Here is a 22,633-nt window from a genome sequence, read left to right as displayed (position 1 = left end):
CCTATCGACTGAAACAGGTAGGGGCTTTAGACACCCATTGATAGGCCTCTTTCAAAATGGAGTCGGCTGCGTCACCAGTGTTAATGGGGCGGTAAGGCTCCCGACTCCATTTTGAGACTGTTACTACCTCGTTAAAGCCAGGTGAAGTTAGTGAAACTCAACCCCAATGAGGGGCATGGAACCTTGTTTCCCCCCCACATGAGTACATGCATCTCAGGATGATGAAAGATGCAGATGCATTTTCCCATTAAATAAAACGTCCTTGAAGACTATCAAAACTTCTTGTGTGAGGCTATGTGAGTTGACAGAGTAGTTATGATTTAAGATGCCGTTTGAGTGTTGCAGAGGTTCCCTTTGCATAAGCAAGTTTCCCTGACATTCAACACCAACAACAACAGTTTGCATTTATATATCACTTTGAATGTAGTAAAACATCTCAATGCACTTCAGAGGAGTATTATCAGACAAAATTTGACACTGAGCTACATAACAAGATACTAGGACAGGTGACCAAAAAAGCTTGGTCATACCAATAGGTTTTAAGAAGTGACTTAAAAGAGGAGAGAGAGGCACAGAGGTGGAGAGGATTAGGGAGGGAATTCGAGAGCTTATGGCCTAGGCAGCTAAAGTCACGGCCGCCAATGGCGGAGCAAAGTATGTCGCGGATACGCAAGAGGCCAGAATTGGAGGAGCCAATTCAGGCGATGACAGAGAAATGTTTATGTAGCGAGTTGTTATGATCTGGAATGCACTGCCTGAAAGGGTAGTGGAAGCAGATTCAATAATAACTTTTAAAAGGGAACTGGATAAATACTTGAAGGGAGAAAATTTGCAGGGATATGGGGAAACAGCAGGATAGTGGGACTAATTGGATAGCTCTTTCAAAGAGCCAGCACAGCCAAATGGCCTCCTTCTAAGCTATCTGATTCTATTTTAATCGAACTGTGGCCTAACCAATGTGTACTAGTTTAATTTTGCACTCTTTGTCCCTATTTACTTGAAATGCCGTAACCTACAAGGCTACGGACCAAGAGCTGGAAAATGGGATTTTGCTGGATCGCTCTTTTTTGGCTGGCACAGACAGAATGTGCTGAATAGCTCTCTTCTGTGCCATAAATTTCTATGATTTCATAATTCTAAGATTGGAAGGTGACTTCCCTGACTCGTGTGAGGTCATTAAATTTCTTCCTGCACTGTATTCAGATACTCAGGCTACACTGCATGCATTGACAGCGATGGCTTTCTTCTCCCAGTCCCTTCTCAGCATCTGTTTGGAGGGCCTCCGGGCCCCCTGTGGTACAGGACATCTCTCCTCCTGTTCACCTCCTGCACCAGGGCCTCGAGTGCTGCATCCAAAAATCTGGGTGCCCTCTCTCTGCAATCTTGCGACATCTTCACTCTTCCTGTAGGTCACACACTCCTCTACAATAACTTCCAGTATCTGCTACAGCTGGATTGCACCTCCCCTTTCAGAGGTGCAGGCTGGCTTTAATAACTGCAGGCTAGCTTTAATTGGTGCCAGCCTCGCATGAAGTTGGTCCCCCTGCTGAGCATGCAGACACACATCAGCACATTTAGCACTAGGCTGCATGCCGCTATCATTGTAATTAGCCAGCTCGTTTGCGCCGAAAATTTTGCGCTAGCTGCGGAGCCAGTTGCGCCCGTCCCATATTCACTTTTAGCGCCCCAAGCCGGAACCGGGCGCTGTTCCAGGGTGTGCCCGCCCCCGCTTGGGGCGCTGAAAGTGAATTTCAGCGCTCCCGGTGCCGCTGCGCCACCCGATGCGGTGCGGCAGGCTGCTGTACTGCAGGCCTCCTCCTTCTCTTAAGGAGGAGGTGCCTGCAATGGCCGGAGCCCCGATCGCGAGTGCCAGCAAAAGAGCCCGGCACAACGGAGAAGTGGCGGGCTCCACGGAAACCAGCCGGCAATGCCGCGGGGGGGGGGTGGAGGAGGCCGGGGAAGGAGGTGCGGGCAGGCGGCCGCTGAAAAAGCGGCCGGCCGCACCTCCACCTTAAAGCGCCCCGCTAAGGCTGCAGTAAGGACCCGGTCTCCCGATGTTGTTAGCGGCCGCCACGGAAGAGGCGGCCGCTACTGAAGATGGGGGTCGGGGCGGTAGCGGGGCGGAACCGGGGCACTGCGCACACCGATGACGTCATCGGTGCCGGCGCAGCGCTACCGGCTACCGCCGCCATTACCGCGGCCCTCAAAATCAGCGCTACCACCCCTACTGGCGCAGAAGCCCTCTTTGGGCTGTAACTGGGCGCAAAGCCCACCGAATTTCTAGGCCATTGAGTCCATAAATGGACCAGCAAAGTCGATGTGTACCCTTTGCCATGGACATGAGGGCCACTCCCATGGATGTAGAGGGGCTTGTGGTGGGGCGTTTTGGACCTTCTGGCATCCTAGACAGCTCTTGGTCATTTCTTCGATGTCTCCATCGATACCTGGCCACCACACAAACGCTCTGGCTAGGTTCTTCATTTTCACTCCACCCAGATGCCCCTCGTGAAGCTCCTTTAGCACTTTATCCTGGGGTTTGGGTGGAATCACCACTTTGGATCCACACATCAAGGTTCCTCGGCACACTGACAGCTGTTCTCTTCTTTGCGAGAATGCTGGCAACAGTGGTTCGCCATGTGCTGGCCATCCCTTCACCGTTAAATCGTAGACTCGTGAGAGAGTCGGGTCATTTCTCGTTTCCTTTTCAATAGCAGAATTTGTTACTGGTAGACATTCCACTATGGCTGAGTGGAACATCTCCACTGGGTCCACTGTAGGTGCCTCTTCTACCGTTGGCAACGGTAGGCGCGATAAACCGTCAGCATTCCCATGCTGTTTTGATCCTTTGTATTCTATGTCATATTGGTGTGCCCCTAGGAAAAGGGATCACCTCTGTAGCCTTTGCGCTGTCATAATGGGAACACCCTTTTTAGGGTTGAATATGGAGACGAGGGGTTGATGGTCAGTCAACATGGTAAATTTTTGTCCGTGTAGGTAATGGTTGAATTTCTTCACTCCCCATACCAGGCTGAGTGCTTCCCTGTCGATCTGGGCATAGTTATCTCAGCTGAGTTCAATGAGCATGACGCAAAAGCTACCGGCCGCTCCGAGCCATCAGGGAATCTATGCGATAATACCGCTCCTACGCCGTAAGGGGATGCATCGCACGCCAGTCTGATTGGCAGTGATGGGTTGTAATGAGCCAAAACTTCCTTGGACGTGATCAAGCCTTTGCATTTATGGAAGGCACATTTACAGTCTTCGCTCCATTTCCAAATTACTCCCGTTTGTAGCAGTTCGTTAAGAGGGTGCAGGACAGTTGACAAGTTCAGTAAAAATTTATGATAGTAATTTATCAATCCCAGGAACGACCTTAATTGTGAGACATTTTCAGGTGCTGGGGCTTTTATGACCGCTTCAATTTTTTCAGGTGACTTATGCAACCCTTCCTCGTTAATTATGTGGCCACAATATGATATTTGTTTCTGGAAAAATTCGCACTTGGGGTGATTTGCTCGTAGGCCCCGTTCTCTCAGCCTAGTGAGCACCTGCTCCAAATTGGCAAGGTGCTCGTTGTCGTTTTCTCCTGTTACAAGGATGTCGTCTAGGTAGCATTGAGTCCCCGGAATCCCTTGGAGGACTTGCTCCATAGCTCTTTGCCAGATAGCTGGAGCTGATGCTACTCCGAAAACCAGTCGATTGTACAGGTACAGGCCTTTGTGTGTGTTTATCGTGAGATACTTTTTAGAGGCCTCCTCAACCTCCATCTGTAGATATGCCTGTGCCAAGTCAATTTTGGTGAAACATTTCCCTCCGGTTAGTAAGGCGAAAATATCTTCTATCCTCGGAAGAGGATACTGTACCGTGTGAAGGACCGGGTTTACAGTCACCTTGAAGTCCCCACAGATGCGAACTTTTCTCTGTTCTTCAGATTTATCATTATTCAACGTTTTCTTCATGACCGGGACGATGGGTGTTGCCCACTCGCTCCAATCTATTCTGGATAATACGCCTGCCTTTTCCAAATTCAGTGCCTGAATGGAGTGCCAGTCTAAACGTATCTTCCTGATCCATTCACGTCCCAACAGCGGTGGACCACCATCTTGCAGAACGTATAAATACAACTTCTGTATTTCCTTGCCATTGTATACAACAGGCACCCTTATTTTCCCTTTGGGGTATACTTTCTGCCCCGTATATGTTTTCAAGATAATGGATGTGTCTTTCAGAGGTATATGCGGAAATAGCCGCTCGTAATCCCGTCGACTTATGACGGTCAGAGCTGATCCTGTATCTAGCTCCATTTTAACTGGGGACCCCGCTATCATGAGGGTAACCCAAATGGTCTGGTAATCTTCTTTGGCAATTACATTATGTAATTTGAGACAGCTTAGTCTCTTTCCGGAGTCGTTATCGCTCTTCTGGTCTTCGGAGCTACTGTCCGTCATCATTTGTACCTTTCTGTACTTTTTCTTATTGATTTTTTTCCTGTCCGTGGATTTTTTGTTTCCAAATCGGCATACACGTGCAATGTGTCCAATCTTTCCGCATTGCCTGCATGCTTTGTCCTTGAACCAGCAGTCCCTCTGGTCATGGGTGGATCTGCCACAGCGATAACATCTCTCGAAACCCCGTGTCATTTCATGGGTGCCGAAGTCCTGTGGCTTTTGCTGTATCTCTGCAGCTCCTCTTGCGGCTGCTTCGTATAATACAGCCACACTGAAAGCCTTGTCCAGTGTCAAATCTTTCTCAGAAAGTAGCCTTTTCTGTGTTCCTTCACTTAGGAGACCGCAGACGAATTTGTCTCGAAGAGAATCTGCCAGTCCTGCCCCGAATTGGCAGTGCTTTGACAGCTTCCTTAATTCGGTGAGGTAATCAGCGTTACTTTCATTCTTGTGCTGATTCCTCCTGAAGAATTTGAATCATTCTGCTATCAGTAGCGGTGTTGGGTTTAAGTGCTCCTGTAGGGTATCAACAATCTCTTAAAATTCTTGTCCTTCGGTTTGGCTGGAGTGATTAAGTTTCGTAACAGCCCGTATGTCCTTGCGCCCATTAGATTTAGAAGTACTGATGCCTTTTTATCATCCTCTATTTCATTTGCTGTGCAATATTCCTCCACTCTTTCCACATATGTGGTCCAATCCTCTATATCGCTATCGAAAGCAGTAATATTGCCAGTCTTAGGCATCCTGAAAAAGAAATGGCACCTCCTGCGCTTTCCTTTCTTCCCCGCAGAAAAAAAATGGCACCTCCCGCACTTTCCCACCGCTGCCGCTGCTGACAACGCTGTTCTCCGCGGTTTTTATTTACATAGGTATTTTTAATAGGTGGAGACTCGTTCCCGCCGGACTCTCTGGGACTTCTCCGTCCCTTTGCTTGGTCCGAACGCCGACCTGCTTTGCAGCGCCGGCCATCTCCCGAGTGCTCCACCCTCTGTCTCTGTTTGCCTCCGCCTTAGCTGCTCGGCCCCGCTGCAGAGCCAGCCGATGGAGCCCCAGCCCGCCGCCCAGGAAGGATTATTGCAGTACCTGCCACCAGCTCGGCTAGCTGGTGAAACCACAGTTTTTTTTTCTTTCTTGTTTTTCTTCGACTTTCGTCTGAGGAATCGATCTCCTTGAGGTGCTGCCGAATGGCAGGTAAGTCCATTTCCAATTCGTCGCCGCTGTTCTATCCGTGTGTTAATGGAGACACGGAATGCAGGAGTTGGTTTCACAGGTGTTTACTGAACAAAGTCTGGAGGTGAACTAACAGATACAAGACACTATACAGGCTTATATAGCCCGAGTGGCCATTACCGGCATTACAGTACACAGGGGGCTCTTAAAGGCACATACACCACAGAAGTGCTGTAACCTACAAGGCTATGGACTAAGAGCTGGAAAATGGGATTTTGCTGGATAGCTCTTTTTCGGCTGGCACAGACACAGTGGGCCGAATGGCCCTCTTCTGTGCCATAAATTTCTATCATTTCATGATTCTATGATTGGAAGGTGGATTCCCGGACTCGTGTGAGGTCATTAAATTTCTTCCTGATCTGCATTCAGGTAGTCGAGCTACACTGCTTGCATTGACAGCGATGGCTATCTTCTCCCAGTCCCTTCTCAGCATCTGTCTGGAGGGCCTCCGGGCCCCCTGTGGTGCAGGACATCTCTCGTCCTGTTCACCTCCTGCACCAGGACCTCGAGTGCTGCATCCAAAAATCTGGGTGCCCTCTCTCTGCCGTGTTGCGCCATCTTCACACTTCCTGTAGGTCACACGCTCCTCTACAATAACTTCTTGTACCTGCTACAGCAGGATTGCACCTCCCCTTTAAGAGTTCCAGGCTGGCTTTAAAAACTGCACGCTAGCTTTAATTGGTGCTAGACTCAATTGAAGTTGGTCCCCATGCTGAGCGTGCAGACACACAGCAGCATATTTAGCACTAGGCTGCACGCCACTATCATTGTACTTAGCAGGCAGCAAACGGTTTCTGCTGCCTGCAATACATTGAAAGGGCGTGGGTTATTCGCGCATTGTGATCCCCGCACCAGTTTCGCTGGCTATCTAATTTTCAGCCGGTTATATATTGTTGCTTTATAATCACAGCTTGAGTGACAACATGGAACAACATAAGTATAGAAAGATGTCATGGTTGGTCATTGCAATATTATATTTCTCAGATGTTACATAACGCAATGTTAATAGAACAAGATTGAGTCTCATGTTACATTCTAAGGCTGAATTTCCATTTTGTTTATACAGCTACATCAACTGCTCCTACTGCAACTACTGGGACATCTTCTACATCTGTACTATCAACAACTACAACACCAATCGTTACATTCACTGCTGGACCAACAAGCACAACAGTACCAACATCTCCAGAGAGCACCACCCTACCATCAACAACCCAATTAATAACAACCTCAACAACAGGGATCAGTCCAACAACAACAGCAAGTTGTAAGGATCAGACCTCATCTTTAATAGTTATTTCATACTGATGGTGTTGAAAAGAATGCAACTCTTCATAATGCGAAGAATTCTTCTGCTGTACTAAGCTTGTACTGAATTAGCAAAGACAGTACAGTCCATAATGTTGAAGTGTTTGGTGCATTATAGATTTCTTTAAAGTTACTTGAAGTCTACAAGGAGTGGTGTGGCACATGCTCAATGACTTGGTACTGACTTGCAATGGGCCTGCTCAGACCAGTTGCTCCCAGACATGGGTGCAGTAGTTTGTATCCCCCTTGGCCTGCACCATGCAAGGGAGAATGAGCAGAGGCGACACAGAGCTGGATAAGCTGCTAGAAGAGGCAGGAAGAGGAGGCGGTGAAAGGCTCTCAACAGGAGGTCATATCCACGCAGGAGGTGCATGCTTACACCATCTGCACCTTCAGAGTCGATAGAGATTGTGGGTTGAGGGGGAAGTGGGATGTGAGAGGGAGGAGTTGGTATGAGCATACGGTAATGTCTGTGTGTAATTGAGACACGGACTGCAGCAATTGGTTATAACAGGTGTTTACTGAATGGAGACAAAACTGGAACTACTATACAAAGTTACTTCACAGGCTTATATACAGGGGTGGTCACTACTGGTACTACAGTACACAGGGGCTGCAGAATATAGTTCCTTCTTCAAGGTACATATACTACACATACCGTCATCTTCAATGCTTTCAGCGGCACTGCTGGCCACGGCCTCACTTACAGCTGCTCCAATTATGGCTAGCACCGTCTCCTCAGGATATGGAGGTGCGCCAATCTCCCTCCAGCTGCCTACAATTGTGCGCCACATTGTCCTGCAAGAGAGAGTGACTGTGATTCACTGTGTTTGCCTGATGTGGCTGTCATGGTTGAATACCTGGCAGTGTGCAAGCTGTGAGATGTGGGTGTGAGGCTTGCAGCAGTGGTAAGTGTGTGAAGGTGAGATAGAGCATACGAATGTGAGATTTGAGTCGTGATTGAAAAAGGTTGTCAGTAGGTGATTATTGGGTGTGTGGTGAATTGAGCGGGATGTGTGGTAAATTGAGCAGTGTGTGAGTCGAGGGGTGCAGGTTGTGGGATTTGGCATTTCTCTAGCTCTGCTCACTACATTACAGGAAAGATGTGATTGCACTAGAGAGGGTACAGAAGAGAATTACAAGGATGATGCCAGGACTGGGGAATTTTATCTATGAGGAAAGATTGGATAGACTGGGTTGTTTTGTTTGGAACAGAGGAGGCTGAGTTGAGATTTAATTTAGGTATATAAAATTAAGACGGGGCTGGATAGAGTGCATAAGAAGGACCTATTTCCTTTAGCAGAGGGGTCAATAACTAGGGGTCATAGATGTAAAGTAATTGTTGGAAGGATTAGCAGGGAATTGATGAAAACTTTTTTCACCCCGAGGGTGGTGCGGGTCTGGAACTCACTGCCTGAAAGGGTTGTAGAGGTAGAAACACTCATTTCATTTAAAAAGTGCTTAGATAAGCACTTGAAGTGCTGTAACCTACAAGGCTTTGGACCAAGAGCTAGAAAATGGGATTTTGCTGGATAGATCTTTCTCGGCTGGCACAGACACAATGGGCCGAATGGCCCTCTTCTGTGCCATAAATTTCTATGATTTCATGATTCTATGATTGGAAGGTGGATTCCCGGACTCGTGTGAGATCATTAAATTTCTTCCTGAACTGCATTCAGGTACTCAAGCTACACTGCTTACATTGACAGCGATGGCTATCTTCTCCCAGTCCCTTCTCAGCATCTGTCTGGAGGGCCTCCGGGCCCCCTGTGGTGCAGGACATCTCTCGTCCTGTTCACCTCCTGCACCAGGACCTCGAGTGCTGCATCCAAAAATCTGGGTCTCCTCTCTCTGCCGTTTTGCACCATCTTCACTCTTCCTGTAGGTCACACACTCCTCTACAATAACTTCCAGTACCTGCTACAGCTGGATTGCACCTTTAAGAGGTCCAGGCTCGCTTTAATAACTGCAGGCTAGCTTTAATTGGTGCTAGACTCAATTGAAGTTGGTCCCCATGCTGAGCGTGCAGACACACAGCAGCACATTTAGCGCTAAGCTGCACGCAACTATCATTGCAATTATCGGGCAGCAAAAGGTTTCGTGCTGCCTGCCATAAATTAAAAGGGTGTGGGTTATTCGCGCATCGTGATCCCCGCACCAGTTTCGGTGGCGATCTAATTTTCAGCCGGTTATATTTTGTTGCTTTACAATCACAGCTTGAGTGATAACATGTAACAACAAAAGTATAGAAAGATGTCATGGTTGGTCATTGCAATATTATATTTCTGAGATGTTACATAACGTAATTTTAATAGAACAAGACTGTGTCTCATGTTATATGCTGAGGCTGAATTTCCAATTTGTTTACACAGCTACATCAACTGCTCCTGCTACAACTTCTGAGACATCTTCTACATCTGTACTATCTACAACTACAACGCCAAACATTACATCCACTGCAGGACCTACAAGCACAACAGTACCAACATTTCCAGAGAGCACCACCCTACCATCAACAACCCAATTAACAACAACCTCAACAACAGGGATCAGTCCAACAACAACAGCAAGTCGTAAGGATCAGACTTCATCTTTAATAGTTATTTCATACTGATGGTGTTGAAAAGAATGCAACTCTTCATAATACGAAGAATTCTTCTCCTATACTAAGCTTGTATTGAATTAGCAAAGACAGTACTGTCTATAATGTTGAAGTGTTTGGTACATTCTAGGCTTCTTTAAAGCTAGCTGAAGTCTAAAAGGAGTGATGTAGCACATGTTCCAGGACTTCGTACTGACTTGCAATGGGCCTGCTCAGACCAGTTGCTCCCAGATATGGGTGCAGCAGTTTGTATCCCCATTGGCCTGCACCATGCTAGGGAGAATGAGCAGAGGCGATACAGAGCAGGATAAGCTGCTAGGAGAGGCAGGAAGAGGAGGCGATGAAAGGCTCTCAGCAGGAGGTCATATCCACGCAGAGGGTGCATGCTTATACCATCTGCAGCTTGAAAGTCGATAGAGATTGTTATTATGTCCATGTATAATTGAGACACAGACGGCAGGAGTTGATTCTAACAAGTCTTTACTGAATGGAGACAACCTGGAACTGAAACTACAGAAGGTTGCTAGTGCCTTTTATACAGGGGTGGTCACTGCCGCTACTGCAGTCTGAGACCAGTTATTCCCTTAAAGGTACATACACAACAATTCCTCCCCTTTTAGATAAGCAGTACATAACATTCATTTAACAACTAAATAATAACTAATTACAATTACAATTACAGTTGCTAGATACATTGGTTGAGGTTAAGCAATTATAATTTCAGTCTTTGAGGAGGTTTCCTGATTCTGTCTGGATAACGCCTCTTTGGGGTATCAGGTTCTTCTGGTAATGTTGAGTCGGGATCAAGGTCGTTGTTTGGTTCGTCTGCTTCCAATATCACCGATTCTGCGGTAGATGCAATTGTTACTTCGGTTTCATCGCCAGGTGTATCAGATCGTGGTGTGGAGTTGACGTTTTCCAGTGACTCTAGAATCTGGTCAGCATGGCATCTCACAATGCTCTCTCCAATGTCCACGGTATACATTAGAGGTCCTTGCCATGTACAGATCATTCCTGGCTGCCATTTCTCTGTGCGGTAGTCCCGGGCCAAAACTGGTTGACCTATCTTAAAACTCCTGGTCGGCCTTTCATTCATATTCTGAAACTGCCTGTTCTCCACATCTCTTCGGACGTTTGGCTTAACCAAATCCAAGCGGCATCTTAGTCTTCGATTGAAGAACATCATGGCTGGAGTTTGGTTGGTAACCGCATGTGTCGCATTCCGGTAGGCAAACAAGAAGTTATCCAACTTGTGTTGTAGGGTATATTTTCATTACACATTGCCTTGATAGCCTTCTTGAATGTTTGAACAAACCTCTCAGCCAATCCATTAGTGGCTGGATGATATGGGGCGGATGTGTAATGCTTAACAGCATTGTTCTTTAAGAACCTCCGGAACTCTTCAGACACAAACTGTGGTCCATTGTCAGAGCAAATCTGTTCAGGCAGCCCATTCCTGGCGAATATGGTTCGTAAGACTGTGATAGTTTTTTCTGTGGTGGTTGAGGACATTTTTATTACCTCTGGCCACTTTGAATGTGCATCCACCGCAATTAAAAACATCGAATCCATAAAGGGACCAGCAAAATCAATGTGCACCCTTTGCCATGGAGATGAGGGCCACTCCCATGGATGTAGAGGAGCTTATGGTGGGGTGTTTTGGACCTTCTGGCATCCTGTACAGCTCTTGGTCATCTCTTCGATTTCTTTATCGATTCCCGGCCACCACACAAATGCTCTGGCTAAGTTCTTCATTTTTACCCCACCCAGAGGACCCTCATGAAGCTCATTCAGCACTCTATCCGTCAATTTGGGTGGAATTACTACTCTGGATCCACACATCAAGGTCCCTCTGCACACTGACAGCTGTTCTCTTCTCGGCGAGAATGCTGGCAGCAGTGGTTCACCATGTGCTGGCCATCCCTTCACCGTTAAATCATAGACCCAGGAGAGTGCCGGGTCATTTCGTGTTTCCTTTTCTATGTTTGCATTCGTCACAGGGAGACATTCGACTATAGTCGAGTGGAATAACTCCACTGGATCCACTGCCAGTTCTTCTTCCACCGTCGGCAATGGTAGGCGCGACAATCCATCAGCATTCCCATGCTGTTTAGTTCCCTTGTACTCGATGTCGTATTGGTGTGCCCCTAGGAAAAGGGACCACCTCTGCAGCCGTTGTGCCGTCATTATCGGTACGCCCTTCTGAGGGTTGAAAATGGAGACGAGAGGTTGATGATCAGTTAGTAGAGTAAATTTCTGACCGTGCAGGTAGTGATTGAACTTCTTCACCCCCCACACCAGGCTGAGGGCCTCTCTGTCAATCTGGGCGTAGTTACGCTCGGCTGAAGTTAACGAGCGTGACGCAAAAGCTATCGGCCTCTCTGAACCATCAAGGAATTTATGTGACAGTACCGCCCCAATGCCGTAGGGAGACGCATCACACGCCAGTCTTATCGGTAGTGATGGGTTGTAGTGAACCAATACTTCTCTTGAAGTGATTAGGTCCTTACTCTTCTGAAAGGCCCGCTTACATTCATCGCTCCATTTCCATGCTACTCCCGTTCGTAGTAGGGCGTTCAGTGGATGCAGAATTGTGGACAAATTCGGCAAAAACTTATGGTAGTAATTCACCAATCCGAGGAATGACCTCAGTTGTGACACATTTTCAGTCGCCGGAGCCATAACTACCGCTTCAATTTTGTCAGGGGACTTATGCAACCCCTCTTCATCAATCACGTGGCCACAATACGATATCTGTTTCTTAAAAAGCTCGCACTTGGGGCGATTGGCTCGTAGCCCATGTTCACGTAGTCTAGTGAGCACCTGCTCTAGGTTGGCAAGGTGTTCACTGTCATCTTCACCTGTCACTAGGATGTCGTCCAAGTAACACTGAGTCCCCGTAATCCCTTGCAGGACTTGTTCCATCGCTCTTTGCCATATCGCCGGAGCTGATGCTACTCCGAATACCAGTCGATTATACTGGTAAAGACCTTTGTGAGTGTTTATCGTGAGATACTTCCTAGAGGATTCTTCAACCTCCATCTGCAAATATGCTTGTGCTAGGTCAATTTTTGTAAAACGCTTCCCTCCAGATAGTGAGGCGAAGATATCTTCTATCCTTGGAAGAGGATATTGTACTGTGTGAACGATTGGGTTCACTGTCACCTTGAAGTCCCCACAGATGCGAACCTTCCTTGGCTCCTCAGACTTATTGTTTAACGTTTTCTTCATGACAGGAACAGTGGGTGTCGCCCACTCACTCCAGTCTATCTCAGATAACACGCCTGCATTCTCCAGATTCTCCAGCTCTGCCTCGACGGCTGGGCGAATTGCACATTGCTTTGAAAAACTTGGGAATTGCATTCTCCTCTATTTTTATTGAGGCGGTTACGCCTTTAAGATTGCCCAGTTCTCGTTGAAATATCCTCTTTGGCGTCAGCTAAGATTGTTGACAATCGTCCAGGAGTGACGTCATCATCCTTTTTACCAGCCACCGTCAGTGCCTGAATGGAGTGCCAGTCTAAACTTATCTTTCTGATCTATTCACGTCCCAATAACGGTGGTCCACCATCTTGCAGAATGCAGAGATACAATTTCCGTATTTTCTTGCCGTTGTATTTGACAGGCACCCTTATTTTTCCTCTGGGGTATACTTTTTGCCCCGCATACGTCCTCAAGACAATGGATGTCTCTCTCAAGGGTATGTGTGAGAATAGCCGCTCGTAGTCTCATCGATTCATGACGGTTAGAGCTGATCCTGTATCCAATTCCATTTTGACTTGGGACCCTGCTATGGTGAGGGTGACCCAAATGGTTCGGTGATCCTCTTTTGCGATTACGTTGTGAAGTTTGAGACAGCTTAGTCTCTTGTTCCCGGATTCACTATCGCTCATCTGGTCTTCGGAACTACTGTCCGTCATCTTTTGTACTTTCCTGTACGGTTCCTTAGTAGCCTTTTTGTTGTCGTTGGTCTTTTTCCCAGACCTGCAAACTCGTGCAATGTGTCCCATCTTTCCGCATTGCCTGCATATTTTGTCCTTGGACCAGCAGTCCTTCTGGTCATGGTTTCTTCTGCCGCAGCGATAACATTTTGCAAATCCCCGTGTCATTTCATGGGTGCCGTATTCTTGTGGCTTTTGTTGTATTTCCGCAGCTCCCCTGGCTGCTGCTTCGTATGATACTGCCACGCTGAAAGCCTTATCTCGCATCAGCTCTTTCTCTGAGAGTAACTTCTTCTGTATTCCTTCACTCAGGAGTCCACAGACAAATTTGTCCCGTAGGGTATCTGCCAGTCCTGCTCCAAACTGGCAGTGCTTTGATAGCTTGTGTAGTTCCGTGAGGTACTCAGCATTGCTCTCATCTTTATGCTGAGTTCTCCTGTGGAATTTAAATCTTTCTGCTATCAGCAGCGGTGCAGGGTTTAGGTGTTCCTGTAGGATAGCAACAATTTCGTTAAAACTCTTCGCCTTTGGTTTGGCTGGAGTAATCAGGTCCCGCAATAGGCCGTACGTTCTTGCGCACATTAAGTTTAGCAGTACCAATGCCTTTTTCTCATCGGCTATTTCGTTTGCCTTGCAATATACCTCGACTCTTTCCACATACGTGGTCCAGTCTTCTATTGCATTATCAAAGGCAGTGATACAGCCAGTCTTCAGCATCTTGGAAATCTAAAATGGCGCCTCCCGCGCTTTGCCTTCTTCCCCGATTTAACAAAATGGCACCTCCCGCGCTTTGCCTTCTTCCCCGCTGGATTAAGATGGCGCCTTCCGCGCTTTGCCTTCTTCCCCGCTGTTGCTAGCGCTGCTTTCCACGGTTACCATTGTAACTGCAGCTCCTCGCGGCTTTCTGCGCGTTTAATTTTTAATTTTTTTTTATTATTTTCCCGTCGTCGGAACAACCCTGCGGGAGATTTGCCTCCCTCTTCTCGGGTCTGTACGCTGCGCGGCTTCGTAGCACCGGCCGCGCCCTGTGCGCTCCACACTCTCTCTCTCTCCTCTTCCCGACAACGCTGCTCGGCCCCGTTGCAAGCCACCCGCTCGAGTTCTATACCGCCACAGCCCAGGAAGGATCAGTGTACTACCTGCCACCAGCCCGATTAGCTGAAGCACCTTCGACAGGAACCAAGCTCCACTCTCGACAGCCTCTCCTGCAAATCTTCAACTCCGCTGACTCAGAGGCGGATGCCCACGGTCGACGCCCGTTTCTACTGTTTCATTCTTCTTTCTGGCTTCGACCTCTGCTCACTTCACTTCAGGGATGGATCCCATGAGGTGGTGCAGACTGTAGGTAAGTTCGTATCTGCTCATCGCCAATATTATGTCCGTGTATAATTGAGACACGGACGGCAGGAGTTGATTATAACAAGTCTTTACTGAATGGAGACAACCTGGAACTGAAACTACAGAAGGCTGCTAGTGCCTTTTATACAGGGGTGGTCACTGCCGGTACTGCAGTCTGAGACCAGTTATTCCCTTAAAGGTACATACACAACAATTGTGGGGTGAGGGGGAAGTGGGATGTGAGAGGGAGGAGTAGGTATGAGCATACTGTCACCTTCAATGCTTTCAGCGGCACTGCTGGCCGCGGCCTCAGTTACAGCTGCCCCAATTATGGCGAGCACCGTCTCCTCAGGATATGGAGGTGCGCCAATCTCCCTCCAGCTGCCTACAATTGTGCGGCACATTGACCTGCAAGAGAGAGTGACTGTGGTTCAATGTGTTTGCCTGATCTGGCTGCCATGGTTGAATACCTGGCAGTGTGCAAGCTGTGAGATGTGGGTGTGAGGCTTGCAGCAGTGGTAAGTGTGTGAAAGTGAGATAGAGCATACGAATGCGAGGTTTGAGTCGTGATTGACAAACGTTGTTGGTAAGTGAGTAGTGGGCGTGTGGTGAATTGAGCGGGGTGTGTGGTGAATTGAGCAGTGTGTGAGTCGAGGGCTGCAGTTTGTGGGATTTGGCATTTCTATAGTTCTGGTCACCACATTACAGGAAAGATGTGATTGCACTAGAGAGGGTACAGAAGAGAATTACAAGGATGTTGCCAGGACTGGAGAATTTTATCTATGAGGAAAGGTTGGATAGGCTGGGGTGTTTTATTTGGAAGAGAGGAGGCTGAGTTGAGATTTAATTTAGGTATATAAAATTATGACGGGTCTCGATAGAGTGCATAGGAAGGACCTGCTTGCTTTAGCAAAGCGGTCAATAACTAGGGGTCATAGATTTAAAGTAATTGTTGGAAGGATTAGCAGGGAATTGATGAGAAATTTTTTCACCCCGAGGGTGGTGCGAGTCTGGAACTCTCTGCCTGAAAGGGTTGTAGAGGTAGAAACACGCAGTTCATTTAAAAATTACTTGGATAAGCACTTGAAGTGTGGTAACCTACAACTCTTTGGACTACGAGCTGGAAAATGGGATTTTGCTGGATAGCTCTTTTTCAGCTGGCACAGACACAATGATCCAAATGTCCCTCTTCTGTGCCATAAGTCTCTATGATTTCATGATTCTATGATTGGAAGGTGAATTTCCTTACTCATGTGAGGTCATTAAATTTCTTCCTGAACTGCATTCAGGTACTCGGGCTATACTGCTTGCATTGACAGCGATGGCTATCTTCTCCCAGTCCCTTCTCAGCATCTGTCTGGAGGGCCTCCGGGCCCCCTATGGTGCAGGACATCTCTTGTCCTGTGCACCTCCTGTACCAGGACCTCGAGTGCTGCATCCAAAAATCTGGGTGACCTCTCTCTGCCGTTTTGCACCATCTTCACTCTTCCTGTAGGTCACACAATCCTCTACAATAACTTCCAATACGTGCTACAGCAGGATTGCACCTTTAAGAGGTCCAGGCTTGCTTTAATAACTGCAGGCTAGCTTTAATTGGTGCTAGACTCAATTGAAGTTGGTCCCCATGCTGAGCGTGCAGACACACAGCAGCACATTTAGCGCTAAGCTGCACGCCACTATCATTGGAATTAGCCGGCAGCAAAAGGTTTCGTGCTGCCTGCAATACATTGAAAGGGTGTGGGTTATTCGCGCATCGTGATCCCCGCACCAGCTTCGGTGGCGATCTAATTTTCAGCCGGTTATATTTTGTTGCTTTATAATCACAGCTTAAGTGATAACATGTAACAACATAAGGATAGAAAGATGTCATGGTTGGTCATTGCAATATTATATTTCTCAGATGTTACATAACGTAATTTTAATAGAACAAGATTGTGTCTCATGTTATATGCTAAGGCTGAATTTCCAATTTGTTTACATAGCTACATCAACTGCTCCTGCTACAACTACTGAGACATCTTCTACATCTGTACTATCTACAACTACAACACCAAACATTACATCCACTGCAGGAACTACAAGCACAACAGTACCAACATCTCCAGAGAGCACCACCCTACCATCAACAACCCAAGTAACAACAACCTCAACAACAGGGATCAGTCCAACAACAACAGCAAGTCGTAAGGATCAGACTTCATCTTTAATAGTTATTTCATACTGATGGTGTTGAAGAGAATGCAACTCTTCATAATACGAAGAATTGTTCTACTGTACTAAGCTTGTACTGAATTAGCAAAGACAGTACAGTCCATAATGTTGAAGTGTTTGGTGCATTGTGCATGCTTACACCATCTGCACCTTCAGAGTCGATAGAGATTGTGGGTTGAGGGGGAAGTGGGATGTGAGAGAGAGGAGTAGGTATGAGCATACCGTCATCTTCAATGCTTTCAGCGGCGCTGCTGGCCACGGCCTCAGTTACAGCTGCTTCAATTATGGCGAGCACCGTCTCCTCAGGATATGGAGGTGCGCCAATCTCCCTCCAGCTGCCTGAAATTGTGCGCCACATTGTCCTGCAAGAGAGAGTGACTGTGATTCACTGTGTTTGCCTGATGTGGCTGTCATGCTTGAATACCTGGCAGTGTGCAAGCTGTGAGATGTGGGTGTGAGGCTTGCAGCAGTGGTAAGTGTGCGAAGGTGAGATAGAGAATACGAATGTGACATTTGAGTCGTGATTGACAAAGGTTGTTAGTAGGTGATTAGTGGGTGTGTGGTGAATTGAGCGGGTGTGTGGTAAATTGAGCAGTGTGTGAGTCGAGGGGTGCAGGTTGTGTGATTTGGCATTTCTATAGTTCTGGTCACCACATTACAGGAAAGATGTGATTGCACTACAGAGGGTACAGAAGAGAATTACAAGGATGTTGCCAGGACTGGAGAATTTTATCTATGAGGAAAGATTGGATAGGCTGGGTTGTTTTGTTTGGAACAGAGGAGGCTGAGTTGAGATTTAATTTATGTATATAAAATTATGACAGGGCTAGTTAGAGTGCATAGGAAGGACCTATTTGCTTTAGCAGAGGGGTCAATAACTAGGGGTCATAGATGTAAAGTAATTGTTGGAAGGATTAGCAGGGAATTGATGAAAACCTTTTTTCACCCCGAGGGTGGTGCGGGTCTGGAACTCACTGCCTGAAAGGGTTGTAGAGGTAGAAACACACAATACATTTAAAAGGTGCTTAGGTAAGCAATTGAAGTGCTGTAACCTACAAGGCTATGGACTAAGAGCTGGAAAATGGGATTTTGCTGGATAGCTCTTTTTTGGCTGGCACAGACACAATGGGCCGAACGGCCCTCTTCTATGCCATAAACTTCTATGATTTCATGATTCTATGATTGGAAGGTGGATTCCCGGACTCGTGTGAGGTCATTAAATTTCTTCCTGATCTGCATTCAGGTACTCGAGCTACACTGCTTGCATTGACAGCGATGGCTATCTTCTCCCAGTCCCTTCTCAGCATCTGTCTGGAGGGCCTCCGGGCCCTCTGTGGTGCAGGACATCTCTCGTCCTGTTCACCTCCTGCACCAGGACCTCGAGTGCTGCATCCAAAAATCTGGGTGTCCTCTCTCTGCCGTGTTGCGCCATCTTCACACTTCCTGTAGGTCACACACTCCTCTACAATAACTTCTTGTACCTGCTACAGCTGGATTGCACCTCCCCTTTAAGAGGTCCAGGCTGGCTTTAATAACTGCAGGCTAGCTTTAATTGGTGCTAGACCCAATTGATGTTGGTCCCCATGCTTAGCGTGCAGACACACAGCAGCACATTTAGCGGTAGGCTGCACGCCACTATCATTGTAATTAGCAAAGACAGTACAGTCTATAATGTTGAAGTATTTGGTGCATTCTAGGCTTCTTTAAAGTTAGCTGAAGTCTAAAAGGAGTGATGTGGCACATGCTCAAGGATTTGGTACTGACTTGCAATGTGCCTGCTCAGACCAGTTGCTCCCAGATATGGGTGCAGCAGTTTGTATCCCCGTTGGCCTGCACCATGCTAGGGAGAATGCTCAGAGGCGACACAGAGCAGGATAAGCTGCTAGGAGAGGCAGGAAGAGGAGGCGGTGAAAGGCGCTCAGCAGGAGGTCATATCCACGCAGAAGGTGAATGCTTACACCATCTGCAGCTTGAAAGTTGATAGAGAGTGTGGATTGAGTGGGAAGTGGGATGTGAGAGGGAGGAGTAGGTACGAGCATACCGTCATCTTCAATGCTTTCAGCGGCGCTGCTGGCCATGGCCTCAGTTACAGCTGTTCCAATTATGGCGAGCACCGTCTCCTCAGGATATGGATGTGCGCCAATCTCCCTCCAGCTGCGTACAATTGTGTGCCACATTGTCCTACAAGAGAGATTGACTGTGGTTCACTGTGTTTGCCTGATGTGGCTGCCATGGTTGAATACCTGGCAGTGTGCAAGCTGTGAGGTGTGGGTGTGAGGCTTGCAGCAGTGGTAAGTGTGTGAAGGTGAGATAGAGCATACGAATGTGAGGTTTGAGTCGTGATTGACAAAGGTTGTTGGTAAGTGAGTAGTGGGTGTGTGGTGAACTGTGCGGTGTGTGTGGTGAATTGAGCAGTGTGTGAGTCGAGGGGTGCAGTTTGTGGGATGTGGCATTTCTATAGTTCTGGTCACCACATTACAGGAAAGATGTGATTGCACTACAGAGGGTACAGAAGAGAATTACAAGGATGTTGCCAGGACTGGAGAATTTTATCTATGAGGAAAGATTGGATAGGCTGGGTTATTTTGTTTGGAACAGAGGAGGATGAGTTGAGATTAAATTTAGGTGTATAAAATTATGACGGGGCTAGATAGAGTGCATAGGAAGGATCTATTTCCTTTAGCAGAGGGGTCAATAACTAGGGGGTCATAGGTGTAAAGTAATTGTTGGAAGCATTAGCAGGGAGTTGATGAAAACCTTTTTCACCCCGAGGGTGGTGCGGGTCTGAAACTCACTGCCTGAAAGGGTTGTAGAGGTAGAAACACACATTTCATTAAAAAAGTGCTTAGATAAGCAGTTGAAGTGCTGTAACCTACAAGACTATGGACAAAGAGCTGGAAAATGGGATTTTGCTGGATAGCTTTTTTTCGGCTGGCACAGACACAATGAGCCAAATGGCCCTCTTCTGAGCCATAAATTTCGATGATTTCATGATTCTATGATTGGAAGGTGGATTCCCGGACTCGTGTGAGGTCATTAAATGTCTTCCTGAACTGCATTCAGGTACTCGAGCTACACTGCTTGCATTGACAGTGATGGCTATCTTCTCCCAGTCCCTTCTCAGCATCTGTCTGGAGGGCCACCGGGCCCCCTGTGGTGCAGGACATCTCTCGTCCTGTTCACCTCCTGCACCAGTACCTCGAGTGCTGTATCCAAAAAATCTGGGTGGCCTCTCTGCCGTTTTGCGCCATCTTCACTCTTCCTGTAGTGTAATGATCATTAACCTGTCATTCTAGAATGGTACACTAGGTGGAGCTGTAGAGCTGTATGTTTAAAAGCAGTGGACTACCCACAAGGCAAGAGTCAAGATGGAAGCTGTAAAAGTCCACATGGCATGAATAAAGTGACTAGCTAGAAGCTAGCTGTTCATAATGAAAACGACTAGTTATTAATGAACATAACATGGTACCAGGATTGGTAAAATCTGCTGAACATTGTGAAACGCGACATGGAGACTTTGAAGCCACCGGAGGTTTGAAACTCACGGGGAATGTCGACTGCAATTGGTGGACTTTCAAACAACAATTCGAACTCTACATTGCTGCCATCGGTTTCAGTACGAAGCCAGACGCAAGGAAAATAGCATTACTGCTCACGGTTGCAGGCCCGCAGGTGATAGAGGTATTTAATACATTTGTATTTGATCATGAGGGGAACAGAGAAAAATTGGAAGATGTGCTAAAGAAATTTGATACACATTATTTTCCCAAAAAGGGTGAGACATATGAGAGGTACGTGTTCTGTTCACGGACGCAGCAGCAAAATGAGACTATTGATAGCTTTGTGACTGATCTAAAACTGAAAGCACAGACATGTAATTTCTCTGATCTGAAATTATCCATGATTTGTGACCAAATTATGTTTGGTATTCATGATAAAAAGGTCAGGGAACGTCTGTTGAGAGAAACCGAACTAACATTGGAAAATGCTGTGAAAATATGCCAAGCCAGTGAGCTAGCTCAAAAGCACGCGAAGACTTTCAGTTAAATTAATAATGATGCGATTGTAGTAAGTGATAGTGCTGCTGTCGGTGCTGTGTCCTACAAGGGGAACAAACGTGGGCAGAACAGAAATGAAAAGCAATCGGAGGAAGGAATTTTTAATTGTAAACGCTGTGGTTACAAACACCAGTCAAAACAATGCCCAGCATTTGGAAAAATGTGCACAAAATGTCATGGAAAGAATCACTTTGCCAAACAATGCTTTTCAAAAGTAAAAACAAAGAAAGGGCAACAAGTCCAAGTCAATGTGATTGAGGACACTGATTTAAGTGAGACATTTTTTGTACGAATGGTGTCATGTGACAATATCAAAAAGGATACAGAAAATGTGCAGCCCTCGGGAATGGACAATGCTGAACATAAAGTTAATGCAGTAAAAGAGGACAAATGGATGATGCCACTGCAGGTAAATGGAGCATTAGTTACATTGAAACTAGACACTGGGGCAAAAGCAAACTTAATCAGTATGAGTGACATTAAAAATATGAAAGAAATGCCCAAAATACAGAAAAAGTCAGTACTACTGAAGAACTATAATAGACAGAAAATAGATAGCTTAGGTGTATGCAGAGTTAAAGTGACAGTCAAAGACAAAGTGCATCATCTCATGTTTTCTGTTGTGGCTGAAGGACTTGATTCACTGCTAGGTGACAAAGCTTGTGAGGACTTAAAACTGGTCAAGAGAGTCTACCATATAAACTGTGCCATAAGCAGACCAGATGACTCGGTGGATTCTGTAGTGAGTAATTTCCAGGATGTGTTCAAAGGATTTGGAGTTCTACCATTCACATACAAGATCCAGCTAAAGGAGGATGCTCAGCCAGTGGTACATGCTCCACGGAGAGTTCCAGCACCCCTGCGTGACCGGCTCAAGAAAGAACTGGACAGAATGACCACACTAGGAGTCATCAGGAAAGTCGAAGAGCCAATAGACTGGGTTAACTCCATGGTATGTGTAAAGAAAAAGAACAATGATCTAAGAATATGCATAGATCCAAAGGACTTAAATGCAAACATAAAACGTGAACACTACCAGATTCCCAAGCGAGAAGAAATCACCAGTGAAATGTCAAGTGCCAGATACTTCATAAAGCTCGATGCCTCACAAGGATTTTGGCAACTAAAACTGGATGAAGAGAGCACCAAATACTGTACCTTCAACACACCATTTGGCAGGTATTGTTTCCTCAGAATGCCTTTCGGGATAATATCTGCATCTGAAACCTTTCATAGAGTGATGGAACACATAATTGAAGGTCTGGAAGGAGTTTGGGTCTATGTTGATGATATCATCATCTGGGGCTCCACACTGAAAGAACACAATGAGAGGCTGACTAAAGTGCTACAGAGCATACGCTGGAATGGACTGAAGCTCAACAAAGCCAAGTGTCAGTTTGGCGTCCAGGAAGTCACTTTCCTAGGAGATAATCTATTTCTTAAAGGAATAGAGCCAGGTATGGAAAAAGTAAACGCCATACTCAACATGCCCCGATCCAC

Source organism: Somniosus microcephalus, chromosome 6 (assembly GCF_052327205.1).
Source record: "Somniosus microcephalus isolate GS21.2 chromosome 6, FLI_Smic_1.0, whole genome shotgun sequence".
NCBI lineage: Eukaryota > Metazoa > Chordata > Chondrichthyes > Squaliformes > Somniosidae > Somniosus > Somniosus microcephalus.
Note: the sequence above shows the minus strand (reverse complement) of the source record.